A 12,394-nucleotide genomic window follows, 5' to 3' on the forward strand; every position below is an offset into this window, starting at 1 on the left:
GTAACCCTGAAATACAAAATTTCAAGAACGTCAAGTTTAGCACATTAGAGTTAGGTAAAAGTGAATTTAAATTTATTTTTGGATTTATGCTAAGTTATGATACTGAAACACTTTGAAACTGTGTGTTTCAGTGAAAAAAAATACCGGGAAGGAACTCGAAGAATCGAGTCAAGGCCAAGAGGCGACTCGCTTAAGGTTTGTGCACAACGTATAATTTTTGTAAATTATCTTCTGCATATTATTTTGAATAATGTGAAATATTAAATTGTGACATTATTATGATGCTTTTGATTTAAATTGTTGAAAATTATTTGTGTATATTGAAATGGCAATGTTTAGCAAATTGTTAAGATAAGTTTTGAAACCACAGTGTCATGACCATATATTTGAACACCTCACTAGCATGACTAGTGGTGATAATCAGTTTCGAATTTTGATTCCTTCTCTGCTGAAGTGTTGAGGTGTGTGCCAGTAGAAGAAGAAATTGAATGGATATCCATATATTTGAGCTAGCTAGCCTTGTGATGTGACTTCTCCTTAGCCTCTGGCTATTGAGATTATATTTGTTTCGAATGGCATGATATAACTATGGGTTTTATGAAATGTATTTTGATACTTCGAAATGAAATAGTTTGGGTTAAAATCTCATAATTCATGTTTTATATTTAATTCTCATGTTCAGTCTAATTTTTGAATAAATGTGATTTAAATTCTGCATAAAGATTATTTTCGTATGTTGTGCACCACTGAGTCCTAGTACTTAGCGATGGCTGTTATTGTTGTCACAGATTTAGAGACTAGAGGAGCAGCAGAGTGAACTGCTGAGGATTGTGGAGCGACTTACCTTGAAGTTATATCGGGTATAAGTTATACCCCGACTGTAAATATTTATTTTGATGTATGTAATGTACGTAAATGTATGGACATGTAAAATTGGTCTTGAGCAGCTTGTACAAAATTTGTATAAAGTTTGTAATAAACTTTAGTTTGAATTTTCCGAATGTAAATTTTTAGTATGATGTATATAAATTGTTTTATCTTTAATGAAATATGAATGGAAATATTTTATTTTAATTTGAATGAAATTGATTGATAGTATTTTGTTGATTACTGAAATTTTGAAACTTGAGAAATTGATTGGGATTGTTGTGGAGTTGTTGAAATTGTTGAGATAAATTATTAGAAGTGCTTTTTACAGGTATTTAAAGAACTGTTTTCTCAAAATACAAACGGCACTCTGCCGAAATTTTTATAAAATTTGCGGAAAAATAAAATGGGCAAAAAATTTTGATTAGTTTTCAACTTTAATTAAATATTTTAATACCTATTAGAAAATGCTCACCACTTATAAAAGTAAGAAAATTGTTTTAAAATCCCTTGTAGGGTACTTAATGAGTTATCGGTAGGTGAAGTTCGGTAGTTCATTAAGTATTCTACGGGATCATGTTATGCCTTACAGAGGGGTAAGGTGTGACAGGAATAGCCTAGAGAGTCGGAAGAACTCCAAGGTTAAGCGTGTTCACTTGAAAGAAATCCTAGGATGGGTGACCTCCTGGGAAGTTCTCTATTCCACCTATGGGACAAAACCGTGAGGCTTATGGCCAAAGTGGACAATTCCTCTAGTGGTTGGAGCCTGATCATTACAGAATTCTCAGTCGACTCCCACGCATGGTGTGGCCAACAAAGTGCCCATGAGAATTGGTGAGTGGTTTCGCCTAATAGACTTCTCTATTATTTCTATGGATGACTATGCTTGCGTGTTGGGCCTGAACTTCATGGATAGGGTTAGGGCCATTCATATACCATTTGCAAACAGCTTGTGCATAGTTGAGGAAAGAGGAGCCTGCACCGTCCCATTGAGGAGAGGAAAGGCTGGGACTAGCACCGTGTCTGCCTTACAATTGGCCAAGAGTGTGCAAAGAGAAGAGCCCACTTTCTTGGTTGCCCTACAAGCTGAAGAAGGAATGCATGCCGTGAAAATGCCCAAGGAAGTCCAAGCTATATTGGAAGAATTTGGGGACATCATGCCTAAGGAGCTGACCAAGCAATTGCCGCCCAAGAGAGAGGTTGATCATGCCTTTGAATTACTGCACGGAGCAAAGCCACGAGCAGTAGTGCCCTACCGCATGGCCCCTCCAGAACTTGAGGAACTTAGAAGGCAGCTTAAGGAGTTGCTAGATACTGGATTTATTCAACCTTCAAAGGCTCCCTTCGGTGCGCCTGTGCTGTTCCAAAAGAAGAAAGATGGAAGCTTGAGAATGTGCATCGACTACAGGATGCTTAACAAGATCACCATGAAGAACAAGTATCCCATTCCACTTGTTGGTAACTTGTTTGACCGACTAGGGGAAGCTAAGTGGTTCTCTAAGCTGTACTTGAGGTTAGGGTATTATCAAGTGTGCATAGTTGAAGGAGATGAGCCCAAGACAACTTGTGTGACTCAGTATGGGTCCTATGAATTCAAGGTTATACCGTTTGGTCTCACCAATGCCCTAGCCACATTCTGCACACTTATGAATAAGGTATTCCACCCTTTCCTTGATCAATTTGTTATGGTTTACCTAGATAACATTGTGGTGTATAGCCGGACATTGCAAGAACATGTGGAGCATCTTCAGTTAGTCTTCCAAAAATTGAGGGAACACCATTTGTTCGTGAAGAAGGAGAAATGTGAGTTTGCTCAAGAAGAAGTGGCATTTTGGGGACACATTGTCGGGCATGGAGAGATTCGAATGGATAGGGCCAAGGTATAAGCCATTGAAGATTGGGAGCCACTAAAGAAGGTGCCGAAATTGAGATCCTTTTTGGGACTGGCCAACTACTATCGAAGGTTCATTAAGGGGTACTCCTACATTTACCGCCCCCTTGACAAACCTGTTGAAGAAGGACCAGCCTTGGAGATGGGATGAAAAGAGCCAACATGCCTTTGAGAAGTTGAAGCTAGCACTCAAGGAAGAACCTGTTTTGAAGCTGCCTAACTATTCCTCCCCATTTAAGGTTCACATAGACGCCTCCGACTTTGCCATTGAAGGTGTACTCATGCAAGGGAGACACCCGATTGCTTATGAGAGCAAAAAGTTGAATAAGATCGAGAGAAGATACACGATCCAAGAAAAAGAGATGACAGCCGTAGTCCATTGCTTGAGGACTTGGTGACACTACTTATTGGGGTTCAGATTCATGGTGAAGACAGACAATGTGGCTACAAGTTACTTCCTCGCTCAGAAGAAGCTTTCACCTAAGCAAGCAAGGTGGCAAGCCTTTTTCGGGGAATTTAATTTTGTGATGGAATACAAGCCTGAGAAAGGCAATCTTGTGGTAGCAAAGGAGAGTTAGCGGCCACCACTACCCAACCAAGCCCTAGCATGATGGACAACACGACCCGCAAGCCAAGCTTTTGCTGGAGCTGATTAATCAAGGCAAAACCAGGAGATTTTAGTAGGATGATCAAGGGTTGGTGTGGACTAGAAGAGGGGCAATTTTTGTGCTAAGGTGGGGCAGCTTGAGAAAGGAAGTAATAAGGGAATGCCATGACACAAGGTGGGCTGGCCATCCAGATGCGCAGCGCACACAAGCCCTTGTGAAGAGAGGTTATTATTGGCCAAGGATCCAAGATGATATCCAGCTGTATGTGAAGACCTGCCTTATGTGTCAACAAGACAAGGGAGAGCAAAGGAGACCCACAGGACTACTGGAACCTCTCCCTACTCCCTGCTGGCCATGGGAGACTATTTCAATGGACTTTATTATTGGATTACCGAAGGTGAATGGGCTCCTCAACATTTATGGTTGTGGTTGATAGGCTCAATAAGTATGCAGTTTTTATACCTGCTTCGGTCTAGTTTGATGCGAGGGAAGCAGCCAAGCTGTTCTTCAAAGGTGTGGTAAAGTATTAGGGGCTGCCGAGGACCATTGTTAGCGATAGGGACGCGAGCTTCACAAGCAGATTCTGGGCTGAATTGTTCAGGTTGATGGGAACATAATTCAATTTCTCTACTAGTTTTCACCCCCAGATCGACAGATAGACGGAGAGGATTAATGCACTACTGGAGCTCTATTTGCGGCACTATGTGAGTGCCAATCAAAGGGACTGGCTAGAGTTGCTTGATGTGACGTAGTTCTCCTATAATTTGCAAAGGAGTGAGGCAACGGGAGCAAGCCCTTTTGAGGTAGCTACTGGGTAGCAGCCTCTCACCCATCACACGGTGATGATTCCCTATAACGGTCCAAACCCTAATGCCTTCAGGTTTGTCAAGGACTGGAAGGAGAAGGTGGAGCTTACAAAAAACTCATTAGCAAGGGCTATGAAGAAAATGAATAAGTGGGCCGACACCAAGAGGAGACATTTGGAGTTTGATACGGGCGACTTGGTGATTGTGAAGATGTTCTACCATGCTCATGGCAAGCGGCACAAGGGGCTGTTGAGGAAGTATGAGGGACCATTTCCCATAGAGCAGTGGGTTGGGAATGTTGCCTACTATGTGAAGCTGCCTACACATTTGGAGTGCCATCCGGTGTTCCATGTTAGTCTCCTAAAGCCACACTACACAGATAATGAAGACCCAGCAAGAAATAAGTCTAAAAGAGCACCTGTGGCAGTTACTACCACTCTAGAGAATGAGCTAGAAGAGATATTGGCGTATAGGGCAGTACCACAATGGGGCGCTCATCCTAGGTACACTAAGTATTTGGTGAAATGGAAAGGGAGTGGAGCTGAGGAGACTAACTGGGAACATGAGTTGAAACTATGGCAGCGTGAAGAATTGGTGAGGCGCTACCAGCTTGAGGCAATGGGGGCGTTGCCGAATTGAATGGGGGAGAGTGTTACCTCCCAAATATTGCTCCCAAATTGTCTAACAAATTTCTGCATGAAGTGTTGCCCACGTGAAGAAGAATCATGGGCACATGGCTACTCCAATGGGGATTAGTACATGATGGTCGAGGTAACTAAGGGATAGGCATGAAGAGCAGCAGGTTGGGGCAAGAGATCTACGTGCATGAGCCATGCAACATGAGCCAAGGAAGCAAGGAAGCAGCCCAACACGTGGGGGCACATGGGCCAATTGGAATAGCCCAGCTCCAAGGCGCTAAAGTCACTCCATTACCACCCCACATGCAACGGCTGGAGATGAGGTGGCACCAACTGCTAGCTCCTCTTGTCCTTTAAGACAATTCTCCCCTCCCCATGAATATTTTATTAGTGTATTTGAATTATTTTAAACTCAACCACACGTTGGGCATCTTTAGGGCAGCCTTCACTTGTATATATAGGGGATTTAGTCCCATTTTCTGTACATGAGAGTTTATATACCTGTGAGAGAGATTTGTAGAGATAAACACTTGTAATTGTACAACCAATTCAAGAGCAATACAAATCCTTTGCATCAATTCTCTTCTTCTTCCTTTCTTTACGTGTGCATGTGTGTGTGATTGCCAACTTCATTCGGCTACTTTAAGAGCTTGTGTTTCGGCCATTGTGAGTTACGAGCAAAAAAGCTTGCTACCGTGGGATCAAGGGACTAGAGAAGGCTAACTTGTGTGATCAAGTGCTGCACGTTTAGAGTGGTTTCAGGTTGGGAAACATTCTTGGCGTGACATGTGCATGTGACTAACGGTAATTTTAATATCTAAAATATCTTTAAAATTAAATTAAATAATAATAATATATTACCACTATTTAAGAAATTAAAATAAAAAGTCAATATTTCTCTTTTTTTTCTAAATTTAAATATTAGTAGATAATTAACTACTAAATTAAATAAAATTAATTCTTTTAAATCATCAAGATTTTGATTTTCAATATTTTAAATTAGTGAATAATTAATTTCAAATTAAAAAAATAAAAAGAAAATAGTTACAATTCCCGATTACTATTGTCATATGGTTCAAGGAGAGGATTATATATTTATAAATGGTATAATGTGCATGATGCATGCATAATTTATAATTTTTATTTATAATTTTTTTAATTATATTCTAAATAAAATAAATTATTATTATTAAATTAATTTTAACTAAAATTTCTCTCTTATTTAATTTAATTTGAATAACTTTTTATACGTTATAATAATAAATTTTTAATTAATTTACGATGTAATTAATTAAAATACTTATTTAATTCTTTTTATACATATATTGATAGTAGTTTTCATTATTAGTTTATTTAAAATATAATGAAATTACTTTATTTAAAAAACAATTTAAACTTCATAAAATTTTTCTATTTTATCTTATAATTTTTATAAATCGATATTTATTTTTTGTAGACTATAGAAAATATATTAGATTAATGAAAAAAATAATACTATTTAAAATATATAAATATAACTTTTTTTTGTTAATAAAATAAAAAAATATATTAAATTACTAATAATAAATTGAATTATTTAATTTTAATAATAATGAAAATATATAATATTATTATTAATTAAAAATAACATTTTATTATATTATTTTTTAAAAATACTATATTTTAAAATTTTTATAAAGTGTAAATTATTGTTTTATATAAATTTATGATATAAGATAAAGACATTAAATAAAAATTAAAATTTTAAAATATTATCATTTTCTATTAATATAATAAATATTAAAAATACATACTATTTTTCAAAATATGAATCTTATAATTTTAATATTATAACTTTAATTTTAATCATCTTTACTTGTAGCTCAATTTCCAATATAATCATATTTGTAATTTATTTTTAAAATTTTACTTTTTTATAAAAATATAATTGAGAGATAATTTATACATAAAAATTTAGATATTTAATTAAAGTTTGAAAATTATTTTGTTGAAAATTAATGATAATAAAATATGAATAATCAAAATATTAGTTATAATTACATTTGATATATAATTATAATAAAATAAAATATTAAAAATTTAAGAAATATTAAATAAGAATTTGTAAAAAAAAATAGTAATTAAATAAATATTAATTAAATATATTTAAATAAATAAATAAATTTGAGAATGATAACTAATAACTTTGAAAGAAATAATAAAATAATAGAGTAAATAAAAAAAATTTGAAAGTACTTATATGAAATGAAAATATTTAGTGAGAGGAGAATGATTGATATGTATCAAATATCTCATATGACATATTATATACAGACAAACAAATAAAAATTATTTAAATAAAAAATTAAATTTATAGTTAAATATTATTTAATTAAAATGCGGTAATAAAAGTATTTATGTAACACCCTAGGCAAATTCTATATCGGCAAAACACGGGAGAGATGCTGGGTTTATAAGTTGGTGGTTCGTAACCCCTAATGACGCGTTTTAAAACCGTGAGGGCTTCGGTTTAGAGCAGACAATATCACTAGTGGGCCGGGCCGTTACATTTGTGGTATCAGAGCCGCTCCGCGTGCAACCTTGAACGATGGTGGGACAAACCTCAGCGAGGATGCTGAGTCCCGAAAGGGGGGTGGATTGTAACACCCTAGGCAAATCCCACATCGGCAAAACACGGGAGAGATACTGGGTTTATAAGTTGGTGGTTCGTAACCCTTAGTGACGTGTTTTAAAACCGTGAGGGCTTCGGCTTAGAGCGGACAATATTGGGCTGGGCCGTTACATTTGTGGTATCAAAGCCGCTCCACGTGCAACCTTGAACGATGGTGGGGCAAACCTCAGCGAGGACGCTGAGTCCCGAAAGGGGGGTTGATTGTAACACCCTAGGCAAATCCCACATTGGCAAAACACGGGAGAAATGCTAGGTTTATAAATTGGTGGTTCGTAACCCCTAGTAACGCGTTTTAAAACTGTGAGGGCTTCGGCTTAGAGCGGACAATATCACTAGTGGACCGGGCCGTTACATTTGTAGTATCAGAGCCGCTACGCGTGCAACCTTGAACGATGGTGGGGGCAAACCTCAGCGAGGACGCTAAGTCCCGAAAGGGGGGTGAATTGTAACACCCTAGGGTGTTACAATTTAAATTCAATTCTTATAATTGTAAAATATTTCTCATTTATTCAATGGCCATACTAATAATAATAATAATAATAATAATAATAATAATAATAAGCATTCATTAATATTAGGAAAGTGAAATAAAAAAATATTAAATTGTTAACATAAAAAATAATACATATTAATTGTAAATAAACCAAATTTCTATATTTTGTTTTTATAACTTTTATATAGATTACACTTTTTATCTTTCAAATTTTTTAACAATGATTTCATAATAAAACTAATAGAAAATATAATAATATAATAAAAATATTTATTAAATATATGAAATAATTTAAGGTTAATTAAATTATATAATAATTATTATGAAATCATAAATTAATGGCTAATTTATTTAAATTAATGACCATTAGTGATATTTTATTATTGTTATTATTATTATCATATTTTAAGTTGTTTTTTATTTTAAATTATTATTATTACTATTATTATTATTATTATTATGGAGGGTGACACATGATAAATAATATTTTTACATAAATAAATTTATAAAAAAATAATATAAATAATTTTTAAATATTATATTTGATCATAAAAGATTTTAATTTTTTAAAATCAAATTTTAAAGAAAATAATAATTTAAATCATAAATATTAAAATAATATAGCAAATAATAATTATTAAAAAATAAATAAAAAATTAAATAATAATTAATATAAAAAAGAACTATTAATAGAAAGTGACACTTGACAAATTTTTAAATAAAAGTGTCACATAACGTTCTCTTTATAATGCCTACTTTATACGTAGATATATAGATATATAGATTTATTATTGACCTTTATATCTTTTTTTTTTTAATTTAAAATTAATTAACACAATTTAGTGTTGAGATTAGTAGACAGTTAACTATCTAAATTAAAGACAATTAATTAATACTTTTTTATTATTTGAATTTGAAAGTTTAAATTAATTAAAGAGTAAAATTTGCATTATATTTATAAAATTAAATTAAATAATAATTATATATCACAACAATTTAGAAAATGCATAAATAATTTTACCATTATTTAGAGTTGAAAAGTCAAAAATTAATTTAAGAGTGATATTTGGATTTTAATTGGATAATTAAAATAAATGATTGTTGTTGTCTTTTTTTAGAAAATTTGAATAAAAAAATGATATGTTTTGAAATTTTGATAATTATTTTAGTAAGGAAACGTTATATTTGGAAAGTAATTTTTACTTATAATATTTTGTTTATTTAATAAAATATCAAAAGTCATTTTGACGGTGCATTACCATAATTTGAGGGGTTAAATTAATTAAGTAGTAAAATTATGATTTTATTTAAAAATTAAATTAAATAGTAATTATTTATTATAACCGTTTAGAAAATATTAAAATAATTATCATCAATAAAATTAAATAATAATTATATATTATAATTATTTAAAAAATATTAAAATAATTATCATTAATAAATTCAATTTTAATTATATATATTTGGGAAATACTTAAATAATTGCTACTAATAAATTCAATTAAAATTTATCACCTCATATAATTATAATTCATTTGAAATCTTACGAAACAACATAAAGAGAAAACATGCTTACTTTGTATATAAATAGATAGATTTGTCTAATATTCTTGTTTTGATTGTCATTTGATAAAATACATTCTTGAAATTATGTTAATTAAAAATAATTAAATTTGATTTATTGTGTATAAACATATTTTGTCTCTTGAATTTTTAATCCTTATCTTTTATACTACACATTAAACGAATATTTAATTATTATAAGGTAAAGTGCTCTTAATGAGAATTTTCTCAATTTACCGGGATTGAACACTCAATCTTACTTAAAATTATAGAGTTCTTTACCACTCGTATCAATTTTATTAGTAGTCAATTTAAATTTTAAAATAAAAAGTAAATTAATAAAAAAATATAATAAAATTTATATTTTTTATATAAAACAATAAAAAACTCATATGTTTTTTTATGCCCTAATATAAGAGTCAAATAACTCATAATATGAAGTAATCCAAAATCAATGGGCTCAACTAATTTATCACTTCCATTGATCTCCAGTTTCTTCTTATTTGATAATATAAAATATTTAACTATTGAGTTATTAATTTGATACTCAAGATCAATCTTCTGTTGTGCTTATGGAAACGCTTTCAATGTAAGGCTTACATTGAAAACTAATTCACTCTAAAATCATAGAAAAAAAAAAGAAAATTAAAAATTTGAATACAAACAATAATAAATGCAAAAAACAAAATTTGAATACAAACAATAATAAATGCAAAAAACAAAATTTGAATGTCAGATTTAAGGGATAAGGATTAGGATTGTGACCCACCGGAAAACTAAGTATGAAAGACGGACATGGACGACACATTGAAATTATATATATATATATATATATATATATATATAATTTATAATTTATAATGAAATGTTGTTTATATAATTTAAATCATATATAAATCTCACTCCTTAATATGGCTATAAATATCTATGAATGTTTGGATAATTATTTAATGTTATAAAATTTATAAAGTTTAAAATGAATGAGTATTTAAATTTGACATTATATATTCATATTTTATATTTTTTTGTAAATTACAATTTTAAATTAATTTTATTTTAAATAATAAGCATAAATGATTTTTATAAATAATATTTTTGATGTTTTAATAAATTTTATGAATTAAATAGTCAAATATTGTTAACTTACATATTATTAGAATACAAATTAAAATAGAATTAGAATTGATAATTTAATTTAAATTAAAATATGTTTGATTAAAACTCTTTTTATGAACACATTAATTGAATACAAATTTAAATAAAATTAAAATAAATATGATTGTTAAAATATATTATAAGAATGTAATATAAGTAGAAAATATGAATGTAAATAGAAAATATGGATGAAGAAGGAATGATTATTAAAATATAATATAAGAATGCAATGTAAATGGAAAATATGAATGTAAATAGAAAATATGGATGAAGAAGGAAAGGTGAAGAAGAAAAATCAGGGTGTTACAATAATGAAGGGGAAAAAGTGAAGAAGAAAAATAGTAATAAGGTTTATAATTTTAGGTATTTTTATCAACATCAAAAATTTAATATTATGTATGTACTTTTGATTAAAGGATTAGGATTATAGAGTTATATAATTGAATTTTTAGTATAAATAGAATTATTTTTCAAATAGACTTAAAATTTTAATTTACATTAATGATATTAGTTATCATATATTTTTTTTCTAGATAATATAAACGTATAAAGATATTTTTATCCCTGCATAATTTTGCTCTTCATTCATATATATATTAAAATTAATTGATAATTAATTATAGAAGTATACCTATTAAAATTTAAATTATAATAATATTCAATATATAATTTCAAATTATTTTAAGATATATCTCTTTTGTATATATTAATCAAGTAAAAAACATCACATTTATACTTTAAAATTAATTCTTATAATAATAATAATAATCTATAAAAGTGAGTTAATGTGATAAAAAAAAGAAAATAACTAATATATATATATATATATATATATATATATATATATATATATATCAACAATTTCACTTGAAAAAATTATATAAATAATACCTTAACTTAGATTTATATAACAATAAAATATTTAAATTTTAATTTATAATATAAAATTTTTATCTTTAATTTAAGTAATATAAATTCTCTTAATTTAATTATTTATATTAATGTGTTATTTATCACATTAAAATAAATATTATTTTCATAAATTAATAATTTTAAGTAAACATATTATATGTTATTAAGCATTGTTTTATGTAAATTAAATTGCCAGAAACATGAACAGAAAAATTATTAATAAAAAAAATATAATTTTTTAATTTAATTAATGTCTGTCCAATAAAAATAATTTAAAAACGACTATTGAAGATCCTAAATGATTTTATGTTAATTAAATTAAAAATTAAAAAATTTTACATTATTAAATTAAAAATTAAAAAATTATATTATAAATTAAAATTTAAATATTTAACTGTTATCTCGCCTAAATGCATTTGTCAACAAAAATGATTTCGGAACGAGGCATCGCGTGTTGACATACGCTCCCTCCTTCAACAGCATCAATACATCCCATATAGTTCCAAAATTCCAATTAAATAATAATAATAATTAATAATTGCCAACTTTCAAATAAAAAATAGTAATAATAATAATTGCCAAATGGGATGGCCCCATCCTTATCAGATAGGCCACTTCTGTTTGTAAGATGTATATCTGTACTCCAAAAATGACCTTATTTAAGCCAAATTTTACAAGAAGCCAATCAGATTCGAAGGTCAAAGTAACCATTTTCTATCGCATTTTCGGGAAAAAAAAAAACAAACATTTTCTATCCGCAGCAGAATTTGCAGCCCCTCATTAAATGCGC

Source organism: Hevea brasiliensis, chromosome 18, assembly GCF_030052815.1.
Source record: "Hevea brasiliensis isolate MT/VB/25A 57/8 chromosome 18, ASM3005281v1, whole genome shotgun sequence".
Classification (NCBI taxonomy): domain Eukaryota; kingdom Viridiplantae; phylum Streptophyta; class Magnoliopsida; order Malpighiales; family Euphorbiaceae; genus Hevea; species Hevea brasiliensis.